Raw genomic sequence first — 14,237 nt, 5'->3', positions numbered from 1 at the left:
ATCCCAGCTCCACCACTTATAATAATAATAATGATGGCATTTATTAAGCGCTTACTATGTGGAAAGCACTGTTCTAAGCTCTGGGGAGGTTACAAGGTGATCAGGTTGTCCCCCGGGGGGCTCAAAGTCTTCATCCCCATTTTACAGATGAGGTAACTGAGGCACAGAGAAGTGAAGTGACTTGCCCAAAGTCACACAGCTGATAATTGGCGGAGCCAGGATTTGAACGCATGGCCTCTGACTCCAAAGCCCGGGCTCTTTCCACTGAGCCACGCTGCTTCTCATTTCTAGTTGGAAATCAGAGGTCATGGGTTCTAATCCTAGCTCCATCAGCTGTGTGACCTTGGGCAAGCCCCTTCACTTCTCTGTGCCTCAGTTACCTCATCTGTAAAATGGGGATTAAGACCGTGAGCCCCAAGTGGGACAACCCGATCACCTTGCAGCCCCCCCCAGCGGTTAGAACAGTGCTTTGCACATAGTAAGCGCTTAACAAATACCACCATTATTATTATTGTGTGAGAGGGTTACTTGTACTTCCCAAGCGCTTAGTACAGTGCTCTGCACACAGTAAGCGCTCAATAAATACGATTGATGATGATGATGATGATGATGATGATCGATGCCCGCATTCTCCAAAGTTTCCAGCGCTTACAACAGTGCTTTGCACATAGTAAGTGCTTAATAAATACCATTATTATTTTTATTATACACGGATAACCAATATTTACTTGGTTTTCAGTTGCCCACCAGAATATTAACCTAATTCCAGGAACATCCCTGATCCGGAACTCGGTCCTAACTTACTCCCAGTCCCACCTCGATGAAATCCACTGCGCTTATTTTGCCGATCAGCTCTCCCGAGGGCACACCTTTGCGAAATCTTCCCGCTCCGGCTGCTTCACACGCCCATTCCCTGCTGACCCCTATGATGGAGACCGCTCTTCCCGCTGGCCCAGAATGGCTCTGGACTTTCTTCCCAACTAGCTCCCTCCGCCTGGCCCAAGTCCTCCCACATCATCGTCTTGAGTTCCTCCCGATGTCAACAGATGAGTGACAAAGCAGAGCAGAATTTCCCCCAGGGAAGGGTCCTGAGAAACGCTGGGAAGTTTGTTCCTCCTTTGGGTAGGCCTGTTAAAGTACCCAGAAAACGGAAAATTGCTCCTTTGTCCACAGTTTATATTAGCTTTTATTGTTTTACTGTTCTTATTTGGTTATGTTATTTGGATGTCTCGGCTATTTCTCCGTAGGGACCGTGTCCGATTTCATCTCCATTGTGTTCTCCCAAGGGACTGTTAGAGGATACTGCAAGCAGCAGGGCTTCATAAATACTGTTGAATTACTTACTCACTTACTTAATTCTAATGAAGCTGCTAAAAAAGAGAGATTTCTGCCACTGAATCCTGTTGGTTTCTCCTCTATGATATTTCATGACTCCACCCTTTTCTCTACAAATCCCAATAATAATAATAATGGTATTTGTTAAGCGCTTACTATGTGAAAAGCACGTTCTAAGCGCTGGGGAGGTTACCAGGTGATCAGGTTGTCCCACGGGGGGCTCACAGTTTTAATCCCCATTTTACAAATGAGGTAACTGAGGCCCAGAGAAGTCAAGTAACTTGCCCAAAGTCACACAGCTAATAAGTGGCGGAGCTGGGATTTGAACCCATGACCTCTGACTCCAAATAATAATAATAATAATGGCATTTATTAAGCACTTACTATGTGCAAAGCACTGTTTGAAGTGCTGGGGAGGTTACAAGGTGGTCAGGTTGTCCCACGGGGGGCTCACAGCTTTAATCCCCATTTTACAGATGAGGTAACTGAGGCCCAGAGAAGTCAAGTAAATTGCCCAAAGTCACACAGTTGATAAGTGGCGGAGCTGGGATTTGAATCCATGACCTCCGATTCCAAATAATAATAATAATTTCATTTATTAAGCACTTACTATGTGCAAAGCACTGTTTGAAGTGCTGGGGAGGTTACAAGGTGATCAGGTTGTCCCACGGGGGGCTCACAGCTTTAATCCCCATTTTACAGATGAGGTAACTGAGGCCCAGAGAAGTCAAGTAACTTGCCCAAAGTCACACAGCTGATAAGTGGCGGAGCTGGGATTTGAACTCATGACCTCTGACTCCAAATAATAATAATAATAATGGCATTTATTAAGCACTTACTATGTGCAAAGCACTGTTCTAAGCACTGGGGAGGTTACAAGGTGATCAGGTTGTCCCACGGGGGGCTCACAGCTTTAATCCCCATTTTACAGATGAGGTAACTGAGGCCCAGAGAAGTCAAGTAAATTGCCCAAAGTCACACAGTTGATAAGTGGCGGAGCTGGGATTTGAATCCATGACCTCCGATTCCAAATAATAATAATAATTTCATTTATTAAGCACTTACTATGTGCAAAGCACTGTTTGAAGTGCTGGGGAGGTTACAAGGTGATCAGGTTGTCCCACGGGGGGCTCACAGCTTTAATCCCCATTTTACAGATGAGGTAACTGAGGCCCAGAGAAGTCAAGTAACTTGCCCAAAGTCACACAGCTGATAAGTGGCGGAGCTGGGATTTGAACTCATGACCTCTGACTCCAAATAATAATAACAATAATGATGGCATTTATTAAGCACTTACTATGTGCAAAACACTGTTCTAAGCTCTGGGGAGGTTACAAGGTGATCAGGTTGTCCCACGGGGGGCTCACAGTTTTAATCCCCATTTTACAGATGAGGCAACTGAGGCCCAGAGAAGTCAAGTAACTTGCCCAAAGTCACACAGCTGATAGGTGGCGGAGCAGGGATTTGAACCCACGACCTCTGACTCCAAAGCCCGTGCTGGGATCACCAGCACCATCACCAGCTCCAGTCACCGTGGATTGAGTTTGTCATATCCTGATGAGACTATATAATAATAATAATAATGATGGCATTTGTTAAGCGCTTCCTATGTGCAAAGCACTGTTCTAAGCGCTGGGGGGGATACAAAGCGATCAGGTTGTACCGCGTGGGGCTCACAGTCATCATCCCCATTTTACAGGTGAGGCAACTGAGGCTCCGAGAAGTGAAGTGACTTGACCGAGGTCACACAGCAGACATGTGGCAGAGGCGGAATTCGAACCCATGACCTCTGACTCCAAAACCCATTCTCTTTCCACTGAGCCACGCTGCTTCTCCTTTGTGCGGATTCATTACTCTATCCATTGATTTATTTTACTTGTACATATTTATTCTATTTATTTTATTCTGTTAATACGTTTTGTTCTCTGTCTCCCCCTTCCAGACTGCGAGCCCGCTGTTGGGTAGGGACCACCTCTATATGTTGCCAACTGGTACATCCCAAGCGCTTAGTACAGCGCTCTGCACACAGTAAGCGCTCAATAAATACGACTGAATGAATGAATCACGAATTGATCTTGACCGATCTACTTGCTTTCATTCTCCCTCCCTTCAATCTACACTCCAATCTGCTGTCTGCACCATTTTTCCTAAGTATTGTTCCGCACACTTTTCCCTGCTTCTCCAAACCCTCCAATGGTTACCCCTTTCTCTCCTAACAATTGGGTTTAGGACACTTCCCAAACTCTCTCCCTCTTTCTTATATACCCTATTCTCCCAGTACACCCCAGCTCGTACTTTTCTAATCTACTCGCGCATACTCATTTTCGTCTCTCCTGCCTCACTTTCTTCCTCTTGTCGGGAACTCCCTCCCTCTTCAAATTCACAGGCCGTAGGTCTTCCCTTCTTCGGAGCCTTTCTGAAATCCCACCTCCTCCAGGAGGCCTGCCCTGGTTACATTTTCTGCTCCCCAGAGCATATCCTCTGCACTTAAGCACTTCCATACCGTACTTCCATCTTTCCATTTTCTTCATCCTCTTATCTGTGGTGTATTTCAGGTCTGCCTTTCCCACACTTAACGATCTTTTGGGGATAGGGATCGCATCTTCTGATTCGTATCACTTAGTAGTACGCCCTGCACACACTAGGAGCTCAATAGAAGTAGCGTGGCTAAGTGGAAAGAGCATGGGCTTAGGAGTCAGAGGTCATGGGTTCGAATCCTGGCTCTGCCACTTGTCAGCTGTGTGATGCTGGGCAAGTCACTTAACTCACCTGGGCTGCAGTTCCCTCATCTGTAAACAATAATAATAATAATGGTATCTGTTAAGTGCTTATTATGTGCAAAGCACTGTTCTAAGCACTCGGGAGACACAAGGTAATCAGGTTGGCCCACGTGGGGCTCACAATCTTAATCCCCATTTTCCAGTTGAGGTAACTGAGGCACAGAGAAGTTAAGTAACTTGCCCAAACTCACACAGCCGATAAGTGGCGGAGTAGGGATTAGAACCCATGACCTCTGACTCCCAAGCCCGGGCTCTTTCCATTGACTCTGAGCCCCATGTGGGACAACCTGATTACCTTGTATCCCCCGCAGCTTTGCACATAGTAAGCGCTTAACAAATGCCATTATTTATTTATTAGTATTAATACGATCGACTGATTGATCAATTAGCATCTAGAAGGGAATGTGTGGTGGTCCCTTGGGTGGCCAGGGAGACTCCAGCTTGGGTGGGGAATCTGCAGTCACAGTCCAGCTGTGGTTGTTGCCCTTTATTTTTGCTTTTTGCTTGTTTGTTTGGTTGGCTTTTTTTAAGGTTTTAAGGCTTTTTTTAAGAGCTGTATATATGTATATATCTGTATATATGTATATATGGTTGTACATATTTATTACTTTATTTATTTATTTATTTATTTATCTTACTTGTACATTTCTATCCTATTTATTTTATTTTGTTGGTATGTTTGGTTCTGTTCTCTGTCTCCCCCTTTTAGACTGTGAGCCCACTGTTGGCTCTATGTGTTGCCAATTTGTACTTCCCAAGCGCTTAGTACAGTGCTCTGCACATAGTAAGCGCTCAATAAATACGATTGATTGATTGATTGATTAAGGTATTCGTTAAGCATTTCCTACGTTCCAGGCACTGTTATAAGTGCTGGGGTAAGTACAAGTTTGGACACAGTCCCTGTCGCCTTGGGGGCTCACAATCTTAATCCCCATTTTACAGACGAGGTAACTGAGGCCCAGAGAAGTGAAACAACTTGGCACAAGGCTACACAACAGACAAACGGTGGAGCCGGGACTAGAACCCAAGTCCATCTGGCTCCCGGGCCTGGGCTCTATCTACTGAGCTCCGTTTCAGAATCTCCAGTGTCTTGTGTCACCGTCAGGTCCCAGAGGCTCTGCCCATTCCTAATGAATTAACTTCCATTTCAATGAAACGTCGCTTGCCAAAATCTGAAACACAGTTTGCTTCTTGCGGAAAGGTTGAAATTGCTGGGGATCTCCACCCACTGCCCACTTCCCTCCCTGTGCCTATTAATAATAATAATAATATTAATAATAATGGCATTTGTTAAACGCTTACTATGTGCAAAGCAGAGTTTTAAGCACTGGGGGGATACAAGGTGATCAGGTTGTCCCACGTGGGGCTCACAGTCTTAATCCCCATAATAATAATAATAATAGTGGCATTTATTAAGCACTTACTATGTGCAAAGCACTCTTCTAAGTGCTGTATGGTATTTGTTAAGCGCTTACTATGTGCAAAGCACTGTTCTAAGCGCAGGGGACGTTACAAGGTGATCAGGTTGTCCCACGGGGGGCTCACAGTTTTAATCCCCATTTTACACATAAGGTAACTGAGGCACAGAGAAGTGAAGTGACTTGCCCAAAGTCACACAGCTGACAGTTGGTGGAGCCGGGATTTGAACCCATGACCTCTGACTCCAAAACCCGTGCTCTTTCCACTGAGCCACACATTTTACAGATGAGGTAACTGAGGCACAGAGGAGTTAAGTGACTTGCCCAAAGTCAGAGTGCTGACAAGTGGCGGAGTCGGGATTAGAACCCATAACCTCCAGCTCCCAAGCCCGGGCTCTTTCCACTGAGCCACGCTGCTTCTCTAGTCAATAAGATTTCTCTATTAATGACTTCAAAGAGCTGTTAGAAGACTGTCAAATTCACTTTAAATAGTAGATTTCAGATGCATTTCAGTGTCAGATTACATATGTGGGAGTCTTCTTTTAATATTTTAGTCTAATTGTATGGTGGTAACATAATTTACTAGAATTACTATCATCATTATTATTATTATTATTATTATTATTGTTCTAGCATCTAGTACAGTGCTCTGCAACCAGGAAGTGCTTAATAAATGCCTTTACTATTAATGGATCTGTTATGCCTGTTTTACCTTTATTTAATGATATATGCACATAATTTGAAGAGGTTTGGGTAACACACTACTTCTATAACCATCCCCTGAAACTCTAAGTGGATTGAAGGCAGATATTTCCTAGAAAATCTGATATGTTATTCACAAAGGGGTTGGTATTTTTCTCTTGACAATTAGTAATTAGGTGAGTTTTTTATATGCCTCTTTTTCTTAAAGAAAATGCTAGAATTGTGGTTTTATTTTTCATCACCTTTATTACTCTCCTTTCATTATCACAGTTTTCTCCTGTTGGCATTTGACGCGAGATCTCTAAATAGTCCCGTGGATTGTTCGGGCGATAAGTGAACCAGACCCTTTGGTATTTTATTTTCACCATCTTTATTTATAATCATCCTGCCTAGTCATCCTCTTCTCATTACAATGATTAATTTCCTCACGCTGGAATTTTGCACGGGGTTTGTAAATCCCCCCACCTGAGCGTGTTGCAATCTGCAATCACTACCACTCGCTTTCTGAGTTTCTTGCCCCTGTCCTTTGGCAAAGATAACGTTAAACACAATATTCAGTCCTGGTTAAGGAGCTAACTGGGAATGGGATAGCACATATCAATATATGTCTCTCTCACAGGACTCCGCTGTCCTGATGCGGGGTTGAAGAGGTGATGTAGTACAGTGCTCTGCACACAGTAAGCGCTCAATAAATATGATTGATTGATTGATTGATTGATGGGCCAGGAAGAGGGCAAAGAGGTCTGCTTTGTGAGTGTGGGGCCCCGAAATGGCCACTTTAAATCGGAAGAAATACCACAGGCTGTTTCTTGATTCATCTATCAATCACTAGTAATCATTGAGCACTTACTAAGTTCAGAGCACTGTACTAAGAACTTGGGAGCATACAGTACGACAGAGTTGGCAGACACGTTCCCTGTCCACAGTGAGCTTTCAGTCTCTTGGGTCGTATGTCCGTTAACTTGCTAGAAAGTAAACTGAGTACCCACTTTTGGTCTTCATAAGCCATAAATACGCATTCAGCAAACACAGGAGGAGAACTAGGCAATAGTTGGAAATTTTGGTCTGCTCTCTCCCCTGGGCTGTCCATTTGGACTGTGCATTGTAGGTCTCCTGAGTGTCTATTACAGTTACCCAACAGTGGCCACTCAAAAAATGTCATTGCTGAATTAGCTGATAATCTGTGATGAGATCCGCCATTTCCTTTTTTTCAGTATCAGTTAATAGGATGACCAACAATGACTCCTTTCTTTGGATGGATCTATTGGTTCAAGAAAAAATATTTGATGCTCTTTTCATTCATTCATTCATTTAATCATATTTATTGAGCGCTTACTGTGTGCAGAGCACTGTACTAAGCGCTTGGGAAGTACAAGTTGGCTGTATCTTCCGAGCAGAGAAGAGCAAACTAAGTGCACATTTCTTCTTTCCAGCTGTATAAACAATGCACTGGATCAATTATCCTTGATTTTTCCAGAACGATTTCATAAAATTGATATCTAGCATACAGATTGTTTGGCAATCTTTTACTGGGTTGCTTTCAAGCACTGATTTTCCACTGCAGAGTAGGCATGAACACACTTAACCATGTCGAATTAGAACTATTTGCCATTCTGAGAAAGAACAAATAATAAATTACCAACTGTAGTCAAAAGCAACAAACTCATCACCAAAATATTTTAAAATGTTTGTTTGAAGATTTAGCGATTTATCATTGCTGCAGCAGAATTCGTAAGTGGCCATTTTTCAGCACGCTGTACTGTTTTAGATTTTGAAAACTCAGGTAAATGCAATGCATATGAATGTCTTGTCCCCACTAAATAGATGAGCCCCATGTGGGCCAAGGACTTTGTCTGATCTCATTGACTTAGATCTACCCCAGCACTTAGAACAGTGCTTGGCACATAGGAAGTGCTTAACATATAACATCGTAATAATAAAAATAATAATTAAACACACTCCTTTCTTAAAATGGAGCTCCAATTTCTTTAGGCCACGTTTACCCTGGCAAAGTAAGATTTACAAATGAACTAATTCTAGAAGCGCTGCAGGGGGGAAGGAGGATACCAGGTGATCAGGTTGTCCCACGTGGTGCTCACAGTCTTTATCCCCATTTTACAGATGAGGTAACTGAGGAACAGAGGAGTTAAGTGACTTGCCCAAAGTCACAGAACTGACAAGTGGCAGAGTCAGGATTAGAACCCATTCTATTTCTAAACTGTGAGCCCATTGTTGGGTAGGGACTGTCTCTATCTGTTGCCGAATTGCACTTTCCAAGCGCTTAGTACAGTGCTCTGCATACAGTAAGCGCTCAATAAATATGATTGAATGAATGAATGAATATACCACATGGATACCTCAGGTTTCCCCAGAAAGACTGACCAGAAGAATTTAGAGAATCAAAGCATATTTCAGGGGGACCGGGGGAGGAAGAGGGAGTGTAAGTTATTTAGATAATTTCCTCAGTTTTACATTTAACTTTGCCAGGTTAAACTAGGCTTTGGTGATGAATGAAAACCTCTCAACATGTCAATTACTTTTTCTGGATAGCAAGTACAACAGAGGTGGTAATGTAGTAGAGAAAGAATTTTCCTGGAAAACTATAAACATTATGAATAATCAAAGAAGCTTGATACCAGAACTGGGAAAACAGCTTACAAAGCAATTCATTTATTACATATTTGCAAAGGGTCTCCTGAAAGATTTCTCCTGGATCTTGAAGGAAACAAAAGGAAAGGCAATACCCCTTCTGCTTTGAAGTCAGATGTTCCAAATGAGTTCCTACAAGTTATTTTGATTTTTTTTTCTAAAGTTGGCATAAAATTAGATTTTTCTCAAGGTAACTTGTCACAGACGGAACACAAATACATGGGTCATCTACCGTCCTCAAGACTGCAAGCTTGCTACGGGCAGGGAAAATATCTGCTAATTCTATTGTACTGTGCAGTATTATATTGGTGGAGGGCCCCACACATAGTAAACCCTCAATAAAAAAAATTGATGGACTGATGGGCTTTGAATCTTTTTCTATATTGGTGTACCTGCCATATTCCAAGTTTCCATAATTCGCCCACTAGCTTACTTCTAGAATAATGGCCTTAAAAATGCCCTTAAGAATTCCTTCCTCAAAAGTTGGAAAAGTTGGAAAAAAGGAAGCCACTGCTCAACTTTGTCACCTAGACGCACTATATTTTAACGTCAAAGTTATTTTCTTGATTTTGAAAAAAATAATATTTTAACCTCCGTAGACTCGTGAGTCATCTTTGAATTTTACCACCCTGACCTAAAAGTAATTAGCTAGAAATAATAGTAGATACAGCTGAAGCTATAAGATATTTGTCCATTCATTCAATCGTATTGACTGAGCACTTACTGTGTGCAGAGCACTGTACTAAGTGCTTCGGAAGTACAATTCATTCATTCATTCAATCGTATTTATTGAGCACTTACTATGTGCAGAGCACTGTACTAAGCGTTCGGGAAGTACAAGTCGGCAACGTATAGAGATGGTCCCTAACCAACAGCGGTATGTTTTCAGTGACTAAGAAAATGCGTCTCCAAATAATTTTGTGATTTCTAAAATGTTATTCAATATTTTGTAAAATGTTAAGAGAAACAGCTTTAAAGAAAATGCACTGAAGCATTCACAATCCAAAAATTAAACAGTTTTCTTATGCATATGTGCATTTTTCAAATTTATTGACATGATGTATTAAAATAATTAAGTAGATCATTAAAGTGAAATGTTTGGGAAAATTACAGTGTGAATCAAGTACTATTACCCTTTGTCAGAAATCTGGCTTTCTGTCAATATGTTTTCCCCATTTGGCATCTTATTTCATACAATTTCCATTTTTTTTAATTGTATGCATTTTTAAACAAATGCATGAGTAGATTTAATTTGGCTTAATGTGGCTTAATTTGGCTTCAACTTGTATAATTTTACTTTGAAATCACAGCTACTTAATTGAGGGAAGAAGGTCTATTTCTCTGAAGGTCAGATCTTCACCAGCAAAGGAGGAAAGTTGAAAATCAAAGGAGGAAAATCAGATCATTCCATTACTAAATGACCTTCTGAGGGCCTATTTATAAACCCGGGTTATCGAAAATTCCCTAAGTTTGTGATGTTTTACTATATTTAGTCCGGAGCTGGTGATAAAGGGTAAAGGACTGGCCTCCTCAGTGTAATAGGGGAATTAAACACAATGCTATGAAGGAAAGAGATACATTTTTTTCCAAGACAATTCACTTACATACATTCATGGACCCATTGGACAAGAGAGGTATGTTTGAAATATGGAAAATATGAGTGCTAACATACTCTAACATTAATACAAGGTTCCCCATAGAAAATGGCTCAAATGATTAAAGATCGGCATACTTTTTGAGCTTTTGACTTCAATAGGGTTAGGGTCAATTCACAAGTGATTTCTCTTAATAGCTATTATATTGTTTCAAGCAATTAGGAGATGACCATTTTTCCATGCTTTTATCAAATACTCTCTTATGTTCCCAATGCTAAATACTTAATAGTTGACTGAGTGTATATAGTGAGTAATCCAGAAACATTTCTTCTCGAAAATATCCTCCTATAAAAATTATTTCAACTCCTCTTCTAAACCCACGAAGAACGTGTACTTCCCAAGCGCTTAGTACAGTGCCCTGCAGACAGTAAGCGCTCAATACATACGATTGAATGAATGAATGAATCTTACACATCACTACATAACCAAATGCATCCTTTCCTTCACCAACTTTGCTAAATCCACCATTGAGGGGTTGGTTTTCAGTTGCATTCACTATTGACCTTCACCCCCTCGACATTTGCAAAGCTTTCACAATCAAATAAGCTCATAAAACTCAATTCAAAAACATCTGTGTATAGAAAGTCAAAGATGATACGCAAAAACTGTCAAGAACTTACACAGGATGAGAAACCGGTCTGCTGTTATCTGTTGAAGTTACCAGTATAATAATAATAATGGTATCTGTTAAGCGCTTACTATGTGCAAAGTACTGTTCCAAGTGCGTGATACCCCAAATTTAAGAAGGCACATAGTACTCCATTTTTAAACCAGCATATGTTTGCCCGAAGCATCAAAGATACAGTTTAAGCATCACATTTCCATATGATGGCCTTTAGGCTAAAATGAACAGGAATTTTCCTATTTCCCAGAATAAACAAATGAAATGTTCATGGCCTGCTGAACTATTTGATAATTATTTTGTTGTTATAAGAGCTATAGGGGATGCTGTTTCTCAAAACCTCAATGAATGTAGTCAGTAATAATTATTTTGTTTTGATTCGTGGTTCACTCAATCTCTCATGAGATCCTGGGCACAAACCCTATTCTTTAGCTGTTCACATGCCCAAGAACACATGCAAAAGATGCAAAACTAACCAAGTGTGTGGTTAGTAGCACAAGAGGAAGGAAGTAACAATAATAAAACATCAATAAAATAATTGTACCCCTCGCTTTGGAAAATAAGTCCTAACCAATAGCCCCCTGTGTTCTATTTAATATCTCATTTATGGCTTTCCACATTGAATTCCATCTCTTGATTGTTGGAAATGTTTTAGGGTGCCTTGAATGAGAACCATCCAGCCATAAAAACCACACAATCTAATTAGATCTAGCTGTTTAATAGCAACACATTAGAGTCCCAAAAAGAGCAAGGAGAGAATCATTTCCAGCTGACGTTACATTTTAATTACCGGTCTACAATAGTGGGAATGAGCTCACACAACACTCCAGCATCTGGGGCAGCAGAGTCGTTTGTGCGTTTCATTTATTTCTTACTCTTAAAAGAGTTCCAGTCATATTGGGCTTAAAGAGCATTCTGAAGCAGGGGCACAGAACTGCACGTTTAATGTATTCCAGCTGCCAAGAATTCAACTTCCATAGCAATTATTAAGGTTTTGAGAAAATACAGCATGCTCTACATTGAAATATTTCTACGCTTCAGTATTGGCTAAAGAATAATTATGCAGAACACAGCTGCTCATGATAACAGGAGCTAGCAGTAACATGGCTAGGCTTTTCATTAAGACTCTCCAGAATCTGAAAACAAAACAGAAAATAGACCCCCAGAACCCCTCACAGCTAAAGAAGATCGGTATCTTCAAGTAGTTGAAGAATGTAGTTTACAAGAAATACAACCACCGTAACATTTACTCACCCACTACAGTTCCTGGGAAAATTCTTGGTTAAAAACACTCTGAGATTGAAGTTGGCTTTTCCGAGACTCTGCAGATTATTCTGGTTTTTTTTGTCCCTCCCCTCCCAGGCAAGGTGGGGAATCGTGCTGCAATCTGATCTGGCAAATTGGGTATAATCCAGTTATCAGAGCTCGATGATCTGAACGTAAGAGATCACATTCATCTGCTGCGCCGAGAGGAGTTGATCTGAGTTGAATTGGAAATGTTGTCAGATTGTAAATGCTCAGCGGCCGAAGGGAAGCATTAGAGCTTCCTGTTACATCACTCTGACCCCGCCTGCATTTAGTGTTAAATTACTTTCTTTCTCAAATAGCACTCCTCAGGAAAGCAGTTGTTCCCATCGTGTCTTTAGACAAGAGCTAGAAGTGAAGCGGCCTGAACCCAGAACCGCTTCTGTGAATGCCCAGTGACCAGCAAAGCTGGTTTCCTTTCCTTTCCGCTTGGAACGGACGGCTAGAACTTGCCCAGGAGTGGTTGCCCAAAAATGCTGTTACTACCCTTGGTAACGAATGGATCTGAAAATATTCATTTCCAGGAAGCTGAATAAGGCACGTACATATACGAGTTTAATGTCATATGAAAGTGCTTTAAGAATAATCCTGATGGTATTTGTTAAGCACTTACTCTGTGCCAAGCACTGTTCTGAGCACTGGCAAAGACACAAGGAAATCAGGTTGTCCCACGTGGGGCTCACAGTCTTCATCCCCATTTTACAGATGAGGTCACTGAGGCTCAGGGAAGTCAAGTGACACAGAGCAGACAAGCGGCAGAGCCGGAATTAGAACCCACACCCTCGGACTCCCAAGCCCGGGCTCTTTCCACTGAGCCACGCTGCCTTTCTCTTCAATTTAATCTATGGAAAAATAGCTTTAATTGTTTATATTAATTTGGGGATCTTGGCTTGATTTGAAACTAATTTCTGTCTGCGTTTGGATGAACAAATTTTACCGTATGTCACTTTGCTTGGGTAATGTTAAGTGACTTGAATTGCTATTGCAACCCATAGTCCTCAAGCCCAGCTCTTAGAACGGTGCTTTGCACAGAATAAGCGCTTAAGAAATGAAGCAGCGTGGCTCAGTGGAAAGAGCCCGGGCTTTGAAGTCAGAGGTCACGGGTTCAAATCCTGGCTCTGCCAGTTGTCAGCTGGGTGACTTTGGGCAAGTCGCTTCACTTCTCTGTGCCTCGGTTACCTCATCTGGAAAATGGGGATGAAGACTGTGAGCCCCCCGTGGGACCACCTGATCACCTTGTAACCTCCCCAGCGCTTAGAACAGTGCTTTGCACATAGTAAGTGCTTAATAAATGCCATTATTTTTTTTTTAAAAAGCCCTATCTTCTTCTTCCTAAACCTGATATGCCTCTTCTGTGACCACTACATGGGGGTCATTATTCCCACAGACTGGCCACCTTGAGAGTGATGTCATTAGCTGGAGGCCAGGCTTTTTGGATAGGAAATAACTGGCTTCAAAGCCTCGCTACCAACTCTTCCGTCCTACACATCTCCCCCTACTACTAGTAGTAATACCTACTATTCTCTTGCTCACCCTATCCGTTCCTCCCAAGCGGGACCAAACTCTCAACTCTCCCACCTTCATCCCTTCATTTGTGCTGTTCCACCAGCCAGGACCCCCCTCCCCACCCTAATCCAGCAGATCCATTCATTCATTCAATCGATCGTATTTACTGAGCGCTTACTGTGTGCAAATCACTGCACTAAGCGCTTGAGAGAGTACAACAACAAACAGACATTCCCTGCCCACTTCCAGCTCATCCACAAGTCTT

At 41.8% G+C, this 14,237-nt stretch overlaps 1 protein-coding gene across 1 annotated transcript in view; it reads right to left on the bottom strand.

Annotated features, from left to right (window-relative positions):
- CALCRL (calcitonin receptor like receptor) overlaps nt 1-12,616 on the bottom strand; it is a 154,689-nt gene extending 142,073 nt beyond the window's left edge. Inside the window, exon 1 of the mRNA XM_038751530.1 lies at nt 12,416-12,616. The gene's annotated coding sequence lies outside the window, so the exon portion shown is untranslated. The remainder of the gene's footprint in view (nt 1-12,415) is intronic.
- Between the last annotated feature and the right edge of the window lie 1,621 nt (nt 12,617-14,237).

The sequence above is a fragment of the Tachyglossus aculeatus genome, chromosome 9 (genome assembly GCF_015852505.1).
Source record: "Tachyglossus aculeatus isolate mTacAcu1 chromosome 9, mTacAcu1.pri, whole genome shotgun sequence".
Lineage (NCBI taxonomy): Eukaryota > Metazoa > Chordata > Mammalia > Monotremata > Tachyglossidae > Tachyglossus > Tachyglossus aculeatus.
This window is presented reverse-complemented; position numbering and strand designations above follow the sequence as displayed.